Source organism: Theropithecus gelada, chromosome 3, assembly GCF_003255815.1.
Source record: "Theropithecus gelada isolate Dixy chromosome 3, Tgel_1.0, whole genome shotgun sequence".
NCBI lineage: Eukaryota > Metazoa > Chordata > Mammalia > Primates > Cercopithecidae > Theropithecus > Theropithecus gelada.
In genome coordinates this window covers 153400632-153421883 of record NC_037670.1, presented here as the reverse complement: position 1 = coordinate 153421883, position 21252 = coordinate 153400632, and the positions used below count along the sequence as shown (strand labels likewise).

At 40.5% G+C, this 21252-nt stretch overlaps 1 protein-coding gene and 1 pseudogene across 3 annotated transcripts in view; one reads left to right on the top strand and one right to left on the bottom strand.

Annotated features, from left to right (window-relative positions):
- Positions 1 to 21252, top strand: part of TNPO3 (transportin 3) — a 101428-nt gene that overhangs the window by 12879 nt on the left and 67297 nt on the right. Inside the window, exon 2 of one of the 3 annotated variants that reach the window (XM_025378287.1) lies at positions 527 to 687. The exons of the other annotated variants lie outside the window; for them this stretch is intronic. The gene's annotated coding sequence lies outside the window, so the exon portion shown is untranslated. The remainder of the gene's footprint in view (positions 1 to 526; positions 688 to 21252) is intronic. 3 annotated transcript variants of the gene reach the window in all.
- LOC112620559 lies at positions 11583 to 13627 on the bottom strand (annotated as a pseudogene).

Genomic DNA, 21252 nt, shown 5'->3' with positions numbered 1-21252 from the left:
ACACTTACGTTACTTCTCAAGTCTTATTGAATTATCTGTATTTCCAGAGCTTTATTTTCTATTTGCCAGAGCTCTTTGGTACTCAGTGAAGTATTTTAGGTAATTCTGCTTAATTTGAGGAGTTTTTGTGTGGAATTAACTAGCAGCTGTAATCTGCTTCTAATTCTTGGCAGCTAATGAGTCCTTAGGCGTCTGTCTGGGTGTGTGCTTGCATTGTTGACGGCCTGCTCAGTGATTTTGGTTGATTCGGCAGTTTTAGAAATGTTAGTTTAGAAGTGAGTCTTGGAGCAACAGTGCACCATTAAAGAAAAAAGGGAGCAAGTACTTTAGGATCTGCTGTGAAGTATAATGAAGGGCTTAGAGCATGTTAGTGAAAGGATTGCTGGGCCACAGCCTGCCTCATATTCATCACATAGTCATGGAAATATCTTTTGAAAAGACTGATATAAAGGCCTGTTCTGCTACTGCTTTGTGAAATGGAAGATTGGAATTAGATGCTTAAATAGAAAATGTTCTCTTGTTGCAGCCTCTTTGAAATGTGCTGCTAGTGGGAGCTGCAGCTTCCTCCTGCTGACTCTGAGCCCCAGGCTTCAGTTGAGATGGTCCTTTCAGAAATGTGGAGCTTAGTCCAAGCCTGGATTTCAGTGGGTAGCACCTGGCATCTGTGGCTAGAAAGTCCTATGAAGTGTAAGTGCTTTCTTCTCTCCTTATAAAGAATCCCTTTTCCTTCATTGATTCTCTTCCTTCCCTTCCTTTTTTCTGCTGTTTAGCAGAGGGGAAGAACAATGAGCAATGTACTGTAGTGTGTAGGGTATCAGGATTTGGTTGAATTTTCTTTATGACTCAGTGGCCAAAACGAGGTTTCATTTTGTTTTTCTTTTTTGAGACAGCATCTCACTCTGTCACCTAGGCTCGGGGGCAGTGGTGTGATCATAGCTCGCTGCTGCCTCCAGCTACTGGGCTCAACCAATCCTCCTGCCTCAGCCTCCTGAGTAGCTTGGGCTACAAATACTCCATGCCTAGCTGATTTTTAAATTTTTTTTGTAGAGACAGGATCTTGCTGGTTTCTAACACCTGGCCTTAAGCAAGCCTCCCGCCTAGGCCTCCGAAAGCTCTGGGATTACAGGTGTGAGCCACCATGCCTGGCTGGATGTCAACAATTGTTAAACTCTCCTGGAATTCAAAATAAAGTGATAATTATGACCCTTAACATTTAGTATGGGCAGTGTCATCATGGGTGATTTTTGATTGGCAATGTACTTAGTAGCCTTGATACCCAAGTTTGCCAAGTGATTCTTTAGGAGTCACTCTCATATTTAGTTATTATTCTGAAAAAAACCAATACAGTATTTGAAAGGAGAAGTACATTTGACCAGAGGGTAAGACAGTATCAAAGTAAATAAGGGTGCTTGAATTTAGAAGATAGTGCTTTCCTTTTGCTTCTACTTGATACATTTGCACAAGAGTAAGTCAGTGATTTTCTAACTTCCCATAGCATTGTCCTGGGAAATTCATATAGCTGCCATCCATAGTTTAGTTTAAAAAAACCCCAAACTAGAAAATAACATAATGAGCATTAAAAGGTGCAATTTTCAGGCCGGGCGCGGTGGCTCAAGCCTGTAATCCCAGCACTTTGGGAGGCCGAGACGGGCGGATCACGAGGTCAGGAGATCGAGACCATCCTGGCTAACACAGTGAAACCCCGTCTCTACTAAAAAATACAAAAAACTAGCCAGGCGAAGTGGCGGGCGCCTGTAGTCCCAGCTACTCGGGAGGCTGAGGCAGGAGAATGGCGTAAACCCGGGAGGCGGAGCTTGCAGTGAGCTGAGATCCAGCCACTGCACTCCAGCCTGGGCGACACAGCAAGACTCCGTCTCAAAAAAAAAAAAAAGGTGCAATTTTCAACTTGCAGAAAAATAATTTTTTTTTTTTTAGACGGAGTCTCACTTTGTCGCTCAGGCTGGAGTGCAGTGGCGCAAACTCGGCTCACTGTAAACTCTGCCTCCTGGGTTCACACCATTCTCCTGTCTCAGCTTCCCAAGTAGCTGGGACTACAGGTGCCTGCCACACGCCTGGCTAATTTTTTGTATTTTTAGTAAAGATGGGGTTTCGCCATGTTAGCCAGGATGGTCTCGATCTCCTGACCTTGTGATCCGCCCGCCTCGGCCTCCCAAAGTTCTGGGATTACAGGCGTGAGCCACTGTGCCCGGCCACAGAAAAATAATTTTTTTAAGGAGAGGTAATTGTCTTACATAAAGTGTATCATCTAAGTGTATAACTCAATTTTTTTTCTTATATGTACATTTTAAGTAATCACAAATAACTTCAAGGCATAGCACATTCTATTGCTCTAGCAGATACCTGAATGCCTCTTCCCAGTAAATCATTCCCCTCCCATAACCACTGTTCTGACTTACATCACCACAGATTTGTTTTGCCTGTTTTTTAAAAAATAGCTTTAGTGAAATATAATTCACACAACTACATTTCGCTCATTTAAAGTATACTGTTTAATGGTTTTTAATATAGAGATTTCTTTATCAAGTTTTGGACATTTTCTTTTTTTTAATTTTTTTGAGATGGAATCTCGCTCTGTTGCCTAGGCTGAAGTGCAGTGGTATGACCTTGGCTCACTGCAACCTCTGCCTCCCAGGTTCAAGCAGTTCTCCTGCCTCAGCCTCCCGAGTAGCTGGGATTACAGGTGTGTACCACCATGCCTGGCTAATTTTTGTATTTTTAGTGGAGATGGGGTTTCGCCATCTTGGGCAGGCTGGTCTTGAACTCCTGACCTCAAGTGATGCACCTGCCTTGGCCTCCCAAAGTTCTGGGATTACAGGCGAGAGCCACCGTGCCCAGCTAGACATTTTCATCATACCAAAAAGAGACTTGTACCCCTTGGCCTGCCACCTCCTACCTCATTCCTAGGCAACTACTAATCTACTTTCTGTCTCTAGAGATTTGCCTATTCTGGATATTTCATATAAATGGAATCATATAGTTCATGATCCTTTGTGACTAGTCTTCTTTCAGTTAGTATGACGTTTTCAAGGTTCATCCATGTTATAGTACATATTATTCATTCCTTTTTATGGCTGAGCAGTATTCCATTCAACATATATACCACATCTTACCCATTCATTGGGCAGTGGACATTGGGACTCTTTCCACTTTTTGGCTATCGTTTGTGAATAGTGCTATAAGGCATTCATATACAAGTGCTGTTGAAATTTTTGGATTATATGATAACTCTATTTTTTTTTTTTTTTTTAGACAGAATCTTGCTCTGTCACCCAGGATGGAGTGCAGGGGTATGATTTCTGCTCACTGCAACCTCTGCCTCTCCAGCTCAAGCAATCCTCCCGCCTTAGCCTCCTGAGTAGCTGGGACTACAGGTGCACACCACCGTGCCCAGCTAATTTTTGTATTTTTTCTAGAGATGGGGTTTCACCATGTTGCCCAGGCTGGTTTCAAACTCTTGGGCTCAACTGATCCTGATCCTCCCGTCTTGGCCTCCCAAAGTGCTGGGATTATAGGTATGAGCCACTGTGCCTGGCTGATAACACTCTATTTTTAACCTTTCAAGGAATGGCATCCTGTTTTCAAAATGGCTGTACCTACCGTTTTACACTCCTACCAGCAGGGTATAAAGGTTCCTGTTTTTCCACATATTCACTAACACTTCATGTTGTCTTTTGGATTATAGCCGTCCTGGTGGGTATGAAGTGATAGCTCATTGTGGTTTTGATTTGCACGAATGGCTAATCATGTTGAGCATCTTTTCATATGCTTTTTGACCATTCATGTATCTTTGGAGAAATGTCTATTCAAGTTCTTTGTCCATTTTTAAAAAAACTTTTAGGTTCAGGGATACACATGCAGGTTTGTTGTATAGGTAAACCTGTGTCATAGGGGTTTATTGTACAGATTATTTTGTCATCCAGGTGTTAAGCCCAGGACCCATTAATTATTTTTTCTGATCCTTTCCCTCCTCTCAACCTCTTACCTCCAGTTAGTCCCAGTGTGTGTTGTTCCTCTTTGTGTTCATGTATTCTCATCATTTAACTCCCACTTATAAATAAGAACATGCGGTATTTGGTTTTCTGATCCTGTGTTAGTTTGCTAAGGATAATGGCCTTCAGCTCCATCCATGTTCCTGTAGAGGACATTATTTCATTCTTTTTATGGCTGCATAGTATTCCATGGTGCATATCTACCACATTTTCTTTATCCAGTCCACCGTTGTTAGACATTTAAGTTGATTCCATGTCTTTGCTATTGTGAATAGTGCTGCAGTGAACATTTGCATGCATGGAACAATTTATATTCCTTTGGGTATACACCCAGTAGTAGGATTGCTGGGTCAAATGGTAGTTCTGTTTTTAGCTCTTCAAGGAATCACCACATTGCTTTCCACAATGGTTTAACGAATTTACACTCCCACCAACAGTGTGTAAGCATTTCTTTCTCTCTGCAACCTCACCAGCATCTGTTATTTTTTGCTTTGTCCATTTTTAAATTGGGTTCTTTGTGTTGAATGCTTCCATTTTAGAAATACGGTTTCATTGACTTTGGAATTCTTTCCTTTTTTTCTTCCCATTTTTTAAATCTACCTCTCCATGTCTTCCAGCATCCTCATTCTTGACAAGAAGTCTGCTCTAGCTTTTTACTTTTGTTCCTCTGTATTTAATGTGTCCTTTTTCTCTGCTTGCCTTCAGTATTTCTCTTTATCTCTGGTTTTCAGGAGTTTGAGTATGATATATTTAGAATTTGTTCGCTTATTTGCGGGAGGAGGGAACAGTAACGTTCTCTGTTGCCCTCGTCTACCCTAGTGTTTAGCATTTCCGTTGTCTGCCATTCTCACTGGTAGGGCGGCCTCAATGATCCTAGTTTTTCTTGTGGCATTTATTCTTTGCCTTGCATCTGGCAGGTATTGTGCAAAATAGTTTTTTTTCCCTTCTTTCAGTGGTAGGAGACCTCTCGTGGTGTTGGTAGTATTATTATAGGCTCAAGACTGTTTTATGCCTATCCCCTAGGGGTAGATGTTTTTCTTTTACGCTTAGTGCAACTGTAGTGAGTCTTAACCTGTGCTTTGAGGGGTGACATGCTTTGCTGCCCCTTCCCCATAGCCTAAGGCTTTTGTTCAGAGAAGAAGGGTTCAGTCAGAGATTTTTGTGCTTTTCCGCAACAGAGGCTGTTCCCCTCCTCCAGGACTGCACCACCAAAGGAGGTGGTCTTCTGCCCTACCCCCAATCTTTCTCTTGAGTATCTGGTCTGCGGAGGTGATCCTGCTGGGTGACTGAGTTCCCCTTGTGTCTGAGTCCCAGGGGTTCTATATGCTCATGCTAGCCCACATGCAGCCTTTCTCAATTTGTTAGAAGTGTTAGCTGAATTTTTATGAGCTGGTTGCCAGGTGCCGTTAGTTTCTTCCTCTGTCCTGTCGTAGATGAGCCAGTGCTTGCCTTCGTTTTCCTTGTTAGAGGTCTGTCCTTAGATTTCAACTTGGTTGCCCTAAGACCTCAGCTTTCTGATGCATTTAAGCAAGGTTATTTTATAGTTTATTTGCTTTTGTGTATTGTTAACTTGTGGAAAGCAGTATTGTTTCTGTCATTATATATCTTAGGTGGATGTGGAACTCTTCTGAGGCATTTTTATTCTTCATATATTTTAAATCCCACAAGATATTATTGCTTTATATAATCAGTGTTAATTGGATTTACGCATATATTTAACAGCTTTTTCATTATTCTTCATTTGTTCCTGATTTCCGTTTTCTTTTTTCCTACTAGGATTTCAGTTATATGTGTCTTAGCCTTTTTCACTGTGTCCCACTTGTCGCTTGCATTCTTCTCATTGTTTACCTTCTATCCTTTTTTTGACTTTGTGCTTCAGTCTTTCTGTTTTTTATTGACCTGTTATCAAGCATAGTAATCTATAATTCTTCAGTTGTCTAATTTGCTGTTTGGCCCTTTCTAATGTTTCTTAATTTCAGGCTCTTTCTAATGGTTCTTAATTTCAGTTACCGTATTTTTTACTTCTAGAATTTCCTTTTAATTCTTTTTAATATATTCCATTTATTAATGGAAATTCTCCAGTTTTGTCTTCTAAGTCTTTGCATATATTAATCAGCTATTCATTTTTTCCAACTGTTTCTTTTAACCTTTTAGAAGTAAACCTTATAATGCCCTACTCCTTAAACATTTCCACTTGTATCTTGTAAGAACAAGGATATTTTTCTAAAGTAAACTAAAACTGTTGTCACTCTCAAGAAGTTTAACATTGATATGATGGTATTATCAGTCTGTATTCAAATTTTCCTAATTGCTCTAGTTACAGATTTCTAACTTTCTAAAATTTTATTTTCCCTAATCTAGGATCCTTCAAGGGTAATGCTTTTCTTTTGGTTATTGTGTCTCTTTAATTACCTGGGTATTTTTTTTTCTTTTATGATAATGATATTAAAACACAAATCCAAGACAGGTGTGGTGGTGCACACTTGTAGCCCCAGCTACACAGGAGGCTGAGGTGGAAGGGTTGCTTGAGCCCAGGAAGCCAGACTGAGCAACTGTGTCAAGACCCTGTCCCTTTAAAACATACACACACGGCTGGGTGCAATGGCTCACACCTGTAATCCCAGCGCTTTGGGAGGCTGAGGTGGGCAGATCATGAGGTCAGGAGTTCAAGACCAGCCTGGCCAATATGGTGAAACCCCCGTCTCTCTTAAAAATACAAAATTAGCCGGGTGTGGTGGCAGACGCCTGGAGTCCCAGCTACTCGGGGGGCTGAGGCAGGAGAATCGCTTGAACCTGGGAGGCAGTGGTTGCAGTGAGCCGAGATCACACCACTGCATTCCAGCATAGGTGACAGAGTGAGATTCCATCTCAAAAAAAAAAAAGAGAAGAAAAAACACACACACCCCACACAAATCCAGAGTGGGCCATTTTGTCTTAGTTTTTAGTATGCCTCGCTATTTAGATTTGTCTGGTTCTTTTCTTATGATTGCATTTAGGTCAAACCTTTTTTGGAAGAATACTGCATAGACGATAATTTGTCGTTTTACTGAATCACATCAGGAGTCACATAAAAGCTATTGGTGATGTTTTATTACTTTGGTTAAGACATCAGTTATTTTAGTCTTTGATAGTTCATTATCTAGATAATGGTTACTTTCTATTGTCTGTTTCTTTCTAGTTGTTGTCACTTGGTTTTGTTTTCTCCCCCGCAGACGTGGTCTCGCTCTGTCACCTAGGCTAGAGTGCAGTGGTGTGATCACAGCTCACTGCAGCCTTGACGTCCTGGGCTCAAATAAATGGAACTTCCACCACAGCCTCCGAAGTAGCTGATATTACAAGCACGTACCACCACATCTGGTTAATTTATTTTTTTCTTGCTTTTTTGTGTGGAGATGAGGTCTCACTTTGTTGCCCAGGTTGGTCTTAAGCTCCTGGCTTCAAGTGATCCTTACACCTCGGCTTCCCAAAGCGCTAGGATTATAGGTGTGAGCCAGTGTTCCTGGCCTGGCTTTGCTTTTGTTTGACAGATGCTTGATATGTTGTTTAAGAAAAGTTGAAGAGATAAATGATGTTTTCTTCCTGAAATGATTTTCTTTTGCATCTGGCAGGTCTTTATGACAGGAACAGATCTCTTTGAAATTCAAAAAGGAATTGAGCAGATTCTAAACTGTGTTTCAACCTTTTTTTTGTTTTGTTTTCCTAGACAGGGTCTTGCTCTGTCGTCCAGGCTGGATTGCAGTGGTGTGATCATGGCTCACCACAACCTCTGCATCCTGGGCTCAAGCGATACTCCCACCTCAGCATTCCTGCCCACACCCCCCAGTAGCTGGGACTACAGACACGCCATCATGCCAAGCTAATTTCACCTTGTTGCCCAGACTGGTCCTGAACTCCTAGGGCTCAAGCAGTCTTCCTGCCTCAGTTTCCCAAAGTGTTGGGATTACAGGCATGAGCCCCTGGGCCTGGCCTACTTTCTGTTTCTATGAGTCTTGCTACTTTAGATATCTTATGTAAGTTAGAATCATTCAGTATTTATCTTTTAGTGATAAATGTATTTTCACTTAGTGTAATGTCCTTGAGGTTCATCCATGTTGTAGTGTGTGTCAGAATTTCCTTCTTTTGAAGGCTTAGTAACATTCCACTGCATATATATATACATTTGTTTATCCATTTATCCATAGATGGGCATTTAGGTTGCTTCTGTCTCTTGGTTATTGTGAATAATGCTGCATTTGGCTGCAGTTGGACATGGGTGTGCAAATATCTTATCTATTGGAGATCTTTTTTTTTTTTTTTGAGTTTAGCTCTGTTGCCCAGGCTGGAGTGCAGTGGCATGATCATGGTTCACTACAATCTCCGCCTCCTGAGTTCAAGTGATTCTCATGCCTCAGCCTCCCAAGTAGCTGGGATTAACAGTCGTGTGCCACCACGTCTGGCTAATTTTTGTATTTTTGGTAGAGATGGGGTTTTGCCATGTTGGCCAGGCTGGTCTTGAACTCCTGGCCTCAAGTGATCACCCGCCTCCCAAAGTGCTGGGATTACAGGTGTGAGCCACTGTGCCTGGCCCTGTTTGAGATTTTATATTCAGTTCTTTTAGATATATAGATAGAACTGGGATTTTTGGAACATATGGTAGTTCTATTTTTAATTTTTTGGGAGCCTCCATCCCCATTCCCACCAGTGATGCAAAGGTTCCAATTTTTCCACATCCTTGTTAACACTTATTATTTTCTGAGGTTTTTTGCTTTGTTTTTTTGGATAGTGGTCATTCTATTGGGTGTGAGGTAATATTTCGTTGTGGCTTTGATTTGCCTTTCCCTATGGTTGGTGATGTTGACCATCTTTTCATATGCCTGTTAACCATTTGTGTATCTTCTTGGGAGAAATATTTATTCCAGAAATGCCATCCAAGAAATCATTGTCAATTGCAATGATTATGAAACTTTTCCCCTAGGCTTTCTTCTAAGAGTTTTATAGTTTCAGGTCTTACGTTTAGGTCTTTAGTCCTTTTTGAGTTAACTTTTATATGTGATGTAAGGGACTAACTTTGTTCTTTTTCATGTGAATATTCAGTTTTCCTAGCACCATTGTGTAGTCTTGGCACCCTTGTCAAAGATCATTTGAATCCTTTACAGGAGAGTTTATTTCTGGGTCTATTCCATTATATTGGTCTGTGTGTCTGTCTTTATGCTAGTATCATACTGTTTTGATTACTATGGCTTTGTAATAAGTGTTGAAATTAGAAGTATGAGACCTCCAATATTATTCTTTTTTAAGATTTTTTTGGCTCTTTGGGGTCTCTTGAGATTCCATATGAAGGAAACAATTCCATTTTCTGCAGAAAACGTCACTGAGATTTTGGTGAAGGTTACATTGAATCTGTAGATTGCATTGGGTAGTACTGAAATCTTAACAATATTAAGTCTTCCAGTCCATGAACATGAGATGTCTTTCATTTATTGGTGTCATCTTTAATTTCTTTCAGCAATGTTTTGTAATTTTCAGTATACAAGTCTTTTGTCTCCTTGGTTAAGCTTATTCCTGAGTATTTTATTCTTTTTTATTCTGTTGTAAATGGAATTGTTTCTTTTCAGATTTTTCATTGTTAGTATGTAGAAGCAACTAATTTTAATCTGTTAATTTTGTGATCTGCAACTTTGCCAAATTCATTTATTAAGTCTAACAGTCTTCTTATGGAATCTTTTGGGTTTTCTACATGTAAGATCATGTAGAATGCTCTTACATTATATGTGACCAGAGATTATTTTATTTCTTCCTTTCAATTTAGATGCCTTTTGTTTTTCTTGCCTAATTGCTCTGGCTAGAACTTCGAACACTATGTTGAATAGAAGTGGCAACAGTAGACATCCTAGTCTTGTTCCTGTTAGAAAAGCTTTTTGTCTTCACTGTTGTATGATGTTAGCTGTTGATTTTTGCATATATGGCCTTTATTATGTTGAAGTTGTTTCCTTCCTGGTTTGTTGAGTGTCTTTGTCATGAAAGGGTGTCAAAGTCTGTCAGATGCTTTTTTTGCATAAATTGAGATGACCTTCATTCTGTTAATGTGGTGGATTACTTTGATTTTCATATGTTGAACCATCCTTGCATTCCAGGTATAAATCCCACTTGATGATGATGTATAATCCCTTCAATATGCTGTTGAAAAGCCAGGCATGATGGCTCATGCCTGTAATCTGACCTATTTGGGAGGTTGAGGCAGGAGGATTGCTTAAGGCCAGGAGCTCGAAACCCATCTGGGCAACATAGCAACACCCATCTCTAAATTTGAAATTTTGAAAATAAAAATTTAAAAATTGAGAAAAAAATATGCTATTGAGTTCCATTTGTTAGTATTTTATTAAGGGTTTTTGCATTACTATTCATAACAGATGTTATTAGTCTGTAATTTTCTTTTCTTGTTTCTTCTTCTAGCTTCGGTGTCAGAATAATGCTGGTTTCATAGAATGAGTAGGAAGTGTTCTTTTCAGTTTTTGGAAAGAGTTTGAAAAGGATTAATGTTATTTCTTTACATGTTTTGTAGAATTCACCAGTAAAGCCATTTGTTCCTGGGCTTTTCTTCATTGGGAAGTTTTTCGTTACTGATTTAATCTCTTTACAAGTTATAGGTCTATTCAGATTTTCTATTTCTTCATGATTTAGTCTTGGTAGGTTATGTTTCTAGGAATTGTTTATTTCATGTAAGTTATTCAATATGTTCACTTGCAGTTGTTCATAATACTTTTTATAACCCTTTTTATTTCTGTAAAATTGGTAGTAATCTCCTGACTTTCATTTCTGATTATTTAAATCCTCTCTCTTATTTCTTTCTTTCTTTCTTTTTTTTTGACATAGAACCTCACTCTGTCGCCCAGGCTAGAGTGCTGTGGCATGATCTCGGCTCACTGCAACCTCTGCCTCCCGGGTTCAAGCGATTCTCATGCCTTAGCCTCCCAAGTAGCTGGGACTACAGGCAGCTGCTATCAGGCCTGGCTGATTTTGTGTGTGTGTGTGTGTGTGTGTGTGTATTTTTAGTAGAGACAGGATTTCACCAGGCTGGTCTTGAACTCCTGATCTGAAGTGATCTGCCCGCCTTGGCCTCCCAAAGTGCTGGGATTAACAGGCATGAGCCACTGTGCCCAGCTCTCTCTTATTTCTTAATCTAGCTTAAGCTTTGTCAATTTTTTTGTTGTTGTTAATTTTGAAATACTTTAAAAACAAGTCACAACACTATGGCCCATTCCATTGTACAAGCTACAGATGCTTGCTTAGCAGCCGAGGCGCACTCTTGAGTACCATATCTGAAAAGTGAATAAAAATCCTTATAAAACAAATATTTAAATAGTTTCCATAGGAACATAAACAATGTGTGAACTATATCCTAGCCTTCCATATTGTCACATCCATGCGAACCCAACTCTTACGAAAAGTGAATAAAAATCCATATAAAACAAATATTTAAATAGTTCCCATAGGAACACAAATAACGTGTGACCCATATACTGGTCTTCCATCTTGCCCCATCCATGCGAACCCAACTCTTATGAAATCCCTTAATTCAAGCAGGACTCATAGTTAACAACAACGAGAGTGAGCACAGGTTGCTGAGTGATGTTTCATTCCATTTGCCCAAGCACAAGTCACAGGCAGGGTGCTAATGTCCTGTTCCTCTATCTGGGGTGGGAGGTCGTGGTTCTAGATTTGCTGCATGAGTTTCGATGCTGGTCCTGACATCACATGTAGATTGTTGGCCTCTGGAATCCAGTGAAAGTAGAAGCAGCAGCAACAGTGTCAGTGCCCATGTTTTTAAAGAGCATCCAATTACCTACATATATTTTGGGCAGATCACACTGCTCAACAATCTGATCAAGGACATCACATGTTCTTCCCATATGCTGGATGAATAATACTTCTCACTGATGTCGGTCTCTTTTGCAGCAGGGGCTTTACATGTGCATGATCATAAAGGATTGATGAAATGATCCATATACTTCATCATTCATATAATACCTAAAGGTCTGTTCACTTGACTCATCTTCCTTATCAGAGCCTGTCCTTTTTTGTTTTCTTTTCTTTTTGAGACAGAGTCTCGCTCTGTCACCCAGGCTGGAGTGCAGTGGCGTGATCTTGGCTCACTGTAAGCTCTGCCTCCTGGGTTCACGCCATTCTTCTGCCTCAACCTCCCAAGTAGCTGGGACTAAGGCGCCCGCCACCACACCTGGCTAATTTTTTGTATTTTTTTTTAGTAGAGATGGGTTTTCACCGTGTTAGCCAGGATGGTCTCGATCTCCTGACCTCGTGATCTGCCCGCCTCCAGGATGGTCTCGATCTCCTGACCTCATGATCTGCCCACCTCGGCCTCCCAAAGTACTGGGATTACAGGCGTGAGCTACCGTGCCTGGCCCTGTCTGTTCTTTTAATATGATATTTTTGGCAATGAAGCTGATGCCACATGAAATATCTGCCTGGCTTAGCTGTGACTCTCACTCTAGAGTCTGGTAGAAAATACTTGTCCTATGCTGGGTTGATTACACTGGTAATACTTCAGATTTAAGCCTCACATCCTCAGATCCAGGAAAGCAACTGCTAGTATCAAGCACTTACATACTGAAACCAAACTCAACTCCTGTGTCAAAGACACAGTGGACATTGGAGGCTACCTGCATAAAGGTCTCAGGATTGGTACAGCTACTTCCTACATGGAAGCTGACACCAGTGACATCAATATTTAGCTCTTTTGCCCATTCCAGAAGAAGCCTGCTGGCTTTGAGCTTGGCACCAGATTTAACACTGAGGTGACGGACTGCTTTGGAATCATCATTTGCAATCCTAAAAACCAACTCTGCTTTGAGTGTGTTCTGGCAACTGACATCAACTTGACCTTATTACCGAAAATCATCATCTGGACTCCATTATCGGCAGTGTACTTAATTTGAGACATTTGTTTAGATAAACCTCTTTGGGGGCATCCCCAGAATCTGCACCAATTGTATTTCAGCCTTGCTAGCACAGTCAAATCCTGTCCCAATGGCAGTGAGAGTCTTCATGATGGCTCTGCTATCATTATGTTTGACTGCATGAAAGGGGGTGACATGAGGAAGAACTTTTAACCATCTTAGATATATCTTTAGAATGTCTCTAAGGTCCATGACATAGAAGCCATCCTAATAATCATCAGAAGAAAATTCATTAAATTTTTGGTCCAGAATGTCCTTGGCAGTAAAACCTTCATCAAGGAAGCGAGTGGCGGTGAAACTCTTCATTACTAAACTTTTCATGGTTTCTTGATGTTCCTCTGAAACACAACAAAATGGAAAACTAAGAGATGGAATTGAAAGAAATATTTCCAGATTCTCACAAAGACAGTTCTCCAGGAATTCCAAATCCTGCCTCTTGTGCCCTCAGAGCAGCAGTGGAAACATTCTCAGAGCACCTGGGTACCACGGAAAGTGAAGATGCTGCTCTCTGAGCCAGAGCTACAGGACCTCTCTGCTGTGCCTGTCAGTGCCTTGCTTCTGCTCGCCAGAGATGCTGGCCCAAGGTAGCGCTGGAGCTGTTGGCAGAGGGGCGACCAGTGACTGCGGCTGCCGGGACTGACCTTGTTGATCTTTTTGTAGCATCCCCTTGATTTTCCTATCCTCTCTTTTGTTAATCTTTGCCATAAATCTTTATTATTTCCTTCTTTCTGCTAGCTTTGGATTTAGTTTGTTCTTTTTCTGGTTCCTTAAGGTATAAAATTAGGTTGTTGACTTGAGTCCTTTTTTTCTTTTTTAATGTAAGCATATACAGTTATACATTTTATTTCTCAGCACAGTTTTTGTTGCATCCCATACGTTTTGGTATGTTGTGTTTTTTGTGCTAGTTCAGTTTAGTTCAGTTTTATACTAGATTTTATACTAGTTCAGTTTAATATGCAACATTGGGGTTTTTGTTCTGTTTTATTTTCTAAACATAAACACAGAAACACAATACAAATGTATAACTTAGTGAGTTACTATATGCGGATGTCCTTTTAGCCACCACCCAAGTCAAGAAACATCTTCATTTGTCTGAAGATGTTTTCTGATTTCCCTTCCTTGACCCATTGGTTTTTTTAAGAGTATGTTGTTTAATTTCCACATATTTGGGAAATTTCTAGTTTCCCTTTTGCTGTTGACTCCTAGTTTTATTTAATTGTGATCAGAAAAGATATTTTGTATGATTTCAGTCTTTGAAAATTTATTAAGACTTACTTTGTGGCCTAACGTATCAGTCTTTTTAAGGAGTGGTATATTTCTTATTTCTGTCACTGGGTCCCAACTCGAGAGTTTGGAGTATTTACCAGGGCTCCTCTTCGATATCTCTGAATTCCAGTTTTGATTTCCCCAGTCTTGTGAGAATGTCCAGAGATCTTCAGCTTCTTAGCCTCGTGTCTTCCACTTTCAAATTGGCAAATGCCATGAGGGGAAAAGTGGAGCCGAAGAGTGAACTGAACTCTATGCTCTTCCATTCCCTTCTCTCTGGGATCTGTGGCCTCATATTTTAGCGCTGGTGTCTTTAAAAACGTTCTTTGTGGGGAGTATTTAGTGAATTTTTTTTCTTTTCTTTTTTTTTTTTGAGACCAAGTCTTGCTCTGTTGCCCAGGTTGAAGTGCAGTAGCGTGTTCTTGGCTCACTGCAACATCCACCTCCTGGGTTCAAGCGATTCTCCTGCCTCAGCCTCCTGAGTAGCTGGGATTACAGGTGTGTGCCATCACACCAGGCTAATTTTTGTAGTTTTAGTAGAAATGGGGTTTCACCATATTAGCCGGGTTAGTCTCGAACTCCTGACCTCAAGTGATCTGCCTGCCTCGGCCTCCCAAAGTGCTGGGATTGCAGGCTTGAGCCACTGCGCCTGGTCTTAGTGAATCTTTTCTGGTAGTTTATGAATTGGTGTAATAATACCAGATGGTCTGTTGTAACCAAAGTTGAAACACCCGATGAATGTTATGAGAGAGGTAGCATTATTGTTTAGGGAGCATATGGACATGAAACTAACTCCTATGTGTTGTTAAAAAGCTTTGCTACCTTTTCTAAACAAATTTTATAGAAAAAAGTCTTACAGGCCAGATGTGATTGTTCATACCAGTAATCCTAGCACTTTGGGAGGCTGAGGCAGGCAAGCCCAGGAGTTTGAGACCAACTTAGACATTATAGCAAGACCTGTCTCTACAAAAAAAAAAAAAGAAAAAAAATTAGCTGGGTGCCGTGATGTATGCCTGTAGTCCCAGCTATGCAGGAGGCTAAGGTAGGCAGATCACTTGAGCCCAAGAATTTGAGGCTACAATGAGCTGTGATGGTGCCACTGCCCTCCAGCCTGAGTGACAGAGAGAGGCCCTGTCAAAAAAAATTTACAAGATCTGTATCACTTTTTAAAAAATTGAATATAAAGTACAAGTTATTTTTAATAAAAAGGTAATTACAAAAGACATTTTAAAAATAATCAAACAGCCGGGTGCAGTGGCTCATGCTTGTAATCCCAGAACTTTGGGAGACCAAAGCAGGCAGATCACCTGAAGTCAGGAGTTTGAGACCAGCCTGGCCAACATGGTGAAACCCCGTCTCTACTATAAATACAAAAATTAGCTGGGTGTGGTGGCACATGCCTGTAATCCCAGCTACTTGGGAGGCTGAGGCAGGAGAATCGCTTGAACCTGAGAGGCGGAGGTTGCAGTGAGCCGAGATTGTGCCATTGTACTCCAGCTTGGCCAACAAGAGCGAAATTCTTTCTCAAAAAAAAAAAAAAAAAAATTCAATCATCATCAAAGGTACTTGAAAAATAAATTTCCTGTGCATCCCTACCCTCCAAGTTAACCAGTTTTGCATCTCTACCTCTAAGATTACTGGTTTGCCCGGGGGTAAGTAATTGTTTTGTTTTGTTTTGTTTTGCTTCTGCCCTTCATTTTTGAGGTCTCTACTTTTAAGGAGATAGAAATGTTTAAAGTCAGAAGTACAGATAATTGAGAATGATACGGTTGGTGTTTTCTGCTAGTTTCTATCGTTTGGTTTCTGCACAATGTGGCACTGCACAAGCAATTTTTTCCCCAAGGGTCTTGACCCTGGTGGGTTGACAGGTGGATTTCATTTGGGAAAAAGATTTTTTTTGTTTGTTTGTTTGTTTTGAGACAGAGTCTCACTCTGCTGCCCACGCTGGAGTGCAATGGTGCAATCTCGGCTCACTGCAACCTCCGCCTCCCGGGTTCAAGCAATTCTCCTGCCTCAGCCTCCTGGGTAGCTGGGACTACAGGCACACACCACCACGCCTAGCTAATTTTTGTATTTTTAGCAGAGATGGGGTTTCACCATGTTGGCCAGGCTGGTCTAGAACTCCTGACCTCAGGTGATACACCAGTCTCGGTCTCCCAAACTGCTGGGATTACAGGTGTGAGCCACTGCGCCCAGCCTACATTGGGGTTTTTATTGTTGTTTTGTTTTCTAAATGTAAACACAGAAACACAATGCAAACGTGTAGCTTAGTGAATTACTATATACGGATATCCTTGTACCCACCACCTAAGTCAAGAAATAGAACTTTGAGCACAGTGGTTCAAACCTGTAATCCTGGCACTTTGGGAGACCGAGGCAAGAAGATTGCTTGAACCCAGAAGTTTGAGACCAGCCTGGATAACATAGCGAGACCCTGTCCCATTTTTATAAAAAAAGAAAAGAAAAGAAATAGAACTTTACTGGCCATTCCACTCCAGAAGCTATTCTTGTACCATTTGACATAACTACTTTCCTCCCCATAGAGGTAACCACTGTCCTTTTATAATAATCTTTTGTGTTTCTTTATGGTTTTATACTTAGTGGCTTAGTGGGTCCAGCTGGTTCTTTTTTTTTTTTTTTTTTTTGAGCCGGAGTTTCGCTGTTGTTGCCCAGGCTGGAGTGCAGTGGTGCAATCTTGGCTCACTGCAATCTCCGCCTCCTGGGTTCAAGCAGTTCTCCTGTCTCAGCCTCCTGAGTAACTGGGATTACAGGCACCTGCCACCATGCCCAGCTAATTTTTTGTATATTTAGTAGAGATGGGGTTTCATCGTGTTGGCCAGGCAGGTTTCGAATTTCTGACCTCAGGTGATCCACCCGCCTTGGCCTCCCAAAGTGCAGGGATTACAGGTGTGAGCCACCGTGCCCAGCCTGTTTTTTAATTTCTGAGTGTCTTAATCTGCAGGTTCTCTCTCTGTTAATTTTTTTTTTTTTTTTTTAAGACAGAGTCTTGCTCTGTAGCCCAGGCTGGAGTGTGAAGTGTGATCAATGCTCACTGCAGCCTTAAACTCCTGGGCTCAAGGGATCCTTCCCCTCAGCCTCCCGAGTAGCTGGGACTAAGGGGCATGCCACCACACATGGCAAAGTTTTCAAAAATTTTTCCTAGAGACAGGGTCTTGCTTGTTACCCAGGCTGGTCTCAAACTCCTGGCCTCAAGCGATCCGCCTGCTTTGGCCTCACAGAGTGCTGGGGCTACAGGCGTGAGCCACAACACCTGGCCTCTGTAGATTATTTATCTGTTGAACTATCAGGGCCATTTGACCTGTAGAGTTTCCCACAGTGGATTTTGCTGATTTTATTGTCATGATTCAGTTCTACTCTCCTTTGTTTTTCCTGCAAATTAGCTGCTGGATCTAGAGGCTCAATGAGGCACAGATTTGATTCCCTTGTTATTTTGGTATCTCCTTTCATCAAGAGGCATATAGTGTTTGGTTTTCTGGTGGTTCTGATTGTTTACCACGATGAAGCAGATTACCCCAAAACTTAAGTGATTTGAAATAAAAACCATTTTATTATATCTCATAACTTTGTTGATCAGGAATTTGAGCGGGCTCAAATCAGCATCCGGGATCCTGATTGTGCTCCTTCGGGTTTCATCCATTTGGTGGCTGAGCTGGTCTGGAGGTTCTAAGATGGCTTCATTTACATGCCTGACAGTCTGGTGGGAATGACTGGAAGCCTGGATTCAGTTGGGCCCCTCTAGATTTCCATGTGGTCTCAGGGCTCTACCATGTTCTCTCCAGCAGAGTAGTCTTAAGTTTTTACAGGCAGTGGCTTTCCTCAGAGTAGTGTTCAGGATACCAAGGCAGAAGCTCCAAAGATTCCTTTGACTTAACCTTGAAAGTTCCAGAATGTCACTTCCTGCCATATTCTGTCAGTTATGCAAGGTATCAAGGCCAGTGCAGATTCAAAGGCATGTAGATTCTACCTTTCAGTGTAGGATTAGCATTATATTCACAGCTATCTTTAATCCACCTTATTCTTTTTTGTGTGTGATGTAACTAGCTGTTATTGTTCAGTGCTTAGTCCATTAATTGTGGGTTGTGAAGTGTTAATATTCTAAATCTGTTATTTCTTTACTTACATGCTGTTAGGTTAGTGCCAAAGTAATTGTGGTTTTTGCCATTGTAATACTTCTATAAAGAGACTCTTCTCATCTCTTAGGTTACTTAGGAGTACAGTTTATATAGGAAAACCAAGATAAATACATGATTTTTTTCCCTTGTAAGATAATGAGTTTATATCTGCTTGTAATTGTTACCAAAAATGGCCTGTGGTGGCCAGTTTGTTTTTTCCTTGTATTCCTTGCTGAATCCGAAATGGTCCTGTCTCTGGCCAGCTGGTTGCCTCCTTGGCTCCTCAGTACTTTTGAAATGACTCTAGTAGTCTTATTGTCTTCTGTCCTTTCTAGTATGACAAAATGTATCATGGGCCTATCTTGTATATTTAATATTGGTATCTTTTAGTGGGAAATTGAATTTAAAGGCTACAGTGTAGGCGCTAGGGATGCAACTTGTTACTGAGTTGGACAGTATGTTTAGGGCTTTCAGTGGATAGAGCTAGGGAATTGTATATATTTTATATATCTATATAGGATATATAAATTATCTATGTGTGTGTATACATATGTAGAAAAGTAGGTATATAAATAGTGGGTATAAGTACTTAAAGGTAAAATACCTCATGAATTTATATTGCCTTTTCAACTACAGCATTATAAAGTTTTTAACTTAAGCCTTTTTGTCTGTACTTCTTTTCTTCCATACTGAGAATCCAGGTTGTGAGGGACACAGACGGTGATAGAATATCTCATAATTACTCAGTAGCTCTGTCCCACATTAGCCTAGTCAGTAGCCTCAGACTAACAATGCTAACACTACTACTATCAGTATGTACACTGAAAACAAGCGTAGTTTTGCATGTGCTCTCCCCTTTCTTCCACACTGTGTCTATACAGAGCTTGTAATCATTACATACCATTTCTCTTTTGACCTTCATTTATTCGTAATTGTTGTAATAAACTATGGTTAATATTCACCCCCAGTCCTTACATTGATGCCTTGTTCTCTCTAATCAGTTTGATTGTCCAAAGCTCTTTTTTTTTTTTAAAGCAGATTGTTTAGGAAGGGCTTTTAGGAATAATATCTACATTCTTGCAAGTAACAGTTTCTGGCCTTTATAATTGAAAATTAGTTTGACTTGACATAAAATCTTCGTCACATTTTCTTTCTTAGCATATCTTTACCATGTTCTTTCATTTTCTTCTGCCATGAAGTGTTCAAGTCAAAGTAGATGATAATCTAATTTTTTCCATTGTAAATCATTTGCTGTTTTTATATAGATGTCCAAATTATTTTATTCTTTTTCTTTAAGTATATTAATTTTACCAGATTATGTCTCAGTATTGGTTATTCTGGGTTGGTATTTTTAGGTATATGATATACTCTTTCAATGTATAGTTCCATGTCTTTCTCTCTTACCACCCAACATTTCAGAAACCTTTTCTGTTTTTTTTTTTTTTTTTTTTTTTAAGAGATGGGGTCTTGCTCTGTCACCCAGGCTGGAGTGTAGTGATGGGATTATATTCATTTATTTACACTTCCTCTTTTGATAACTTTGATACCAAATTTTTTAAATTAAAAAAAAAAATTAGTAGCAGGATCATAGCGCACTGTAACCTCAAACTCCTGGGCTCAAATGATTCTTCCTCCTCAGCCTCCTTAGTAATTAGGACTACAGGCACACACCACCACACCCAGCTAATTTTTAAAATTTTTGTAGAGGCAGTATCTTGCTATGTTGCTCAGGCTGGTCCCAAACTCCTGGCGTCAAGCCTCCCACCTCCGCCTCCTAAAATGCTGGGATTATAGGCGTAAACTGCCTTGCCCAACTAGGAACATTTTCTTGAATTACAGTTTTTGATAATTGTTCCGTTTCCTTGTTTTGATTTTCTTCTTCAGAGATCTCTGTTGTCTAGATGTTAGATCTTTGTCTCTGTTCAATATTTGTCATTTCCTCTTGAATCTTTAAAATTTTTTTTTATTTTAAAAACTCCTTTTCATGTGTTTCTCTTAAGACATTATCTGATGTGTTTAGTCACAGTGAAATTCCTCCTAGTCTTCATCTCTGAAGGGATTTTCTTCTTTAATTTCTGTTTTTTTCCTGAGATTTTTACCGCATTTCTGAAATTTTCCTTCCCAATTCTGTTCTTCCGTATCTTGTATCATTTTCTTAACGTTGTTTAGCTCATTTTGAAATAATAGGCTAGGTTTTTAAACCTGTTTTTCTGGTCTTCTTTCCTCATAAGGTGTTACTCTGCTTATTTTCTCTTTCAGCCATGTATGACATTTGACCTCAGTTGCTTATTTTCTGTGAAATTAGTTTTTCTGAATTTCTAGAAGAAGGTTTGATTAAGGATAATACTTTCAACCTTTTCTTCCTTCATTTCTATTATACTTGTCCTATATTATTTTGGGTTTTTTTCACAGCAGTTTTTCCTCAGTTGGGGTCTTTTCCTCGTTGTTTGGTTTCAAGGTTTTATAAAGGCTAAACTATTGGCATCCCCTTCACACTTATACTCACTGGCTATTGGATTGGGTAAAACCTCCTCCATTTTCTTTTTTTTTTGAGACGGAGTCTCACTCAGCCGCCCAGCCGAGTGCAGTAGTGTGATCTCGGCTCACTGCAACCACCGTCTCCCGGATTCAAGTGATTCTCCTGTCTCAGCTTCCAGAGTAGCTGGGATTACAGGCACCCGCCACCATGCCCAGCTAATTTTTGTATTTTAGTAGAGACGGGGTTTCACCATGTTGGCCAGACTGGTCTTGAACTCCTGACCTCAGGTGATCTGTGTGCCTCGGCCTCCCAAAGTGCTGGGATTACAGGCATGAGCCACTGCGCCCGGCCCAACCTTCTCCATTTTCAACTGCCATCCTCAGATTGGCTCCTTGTACTTTCCAGTGAAT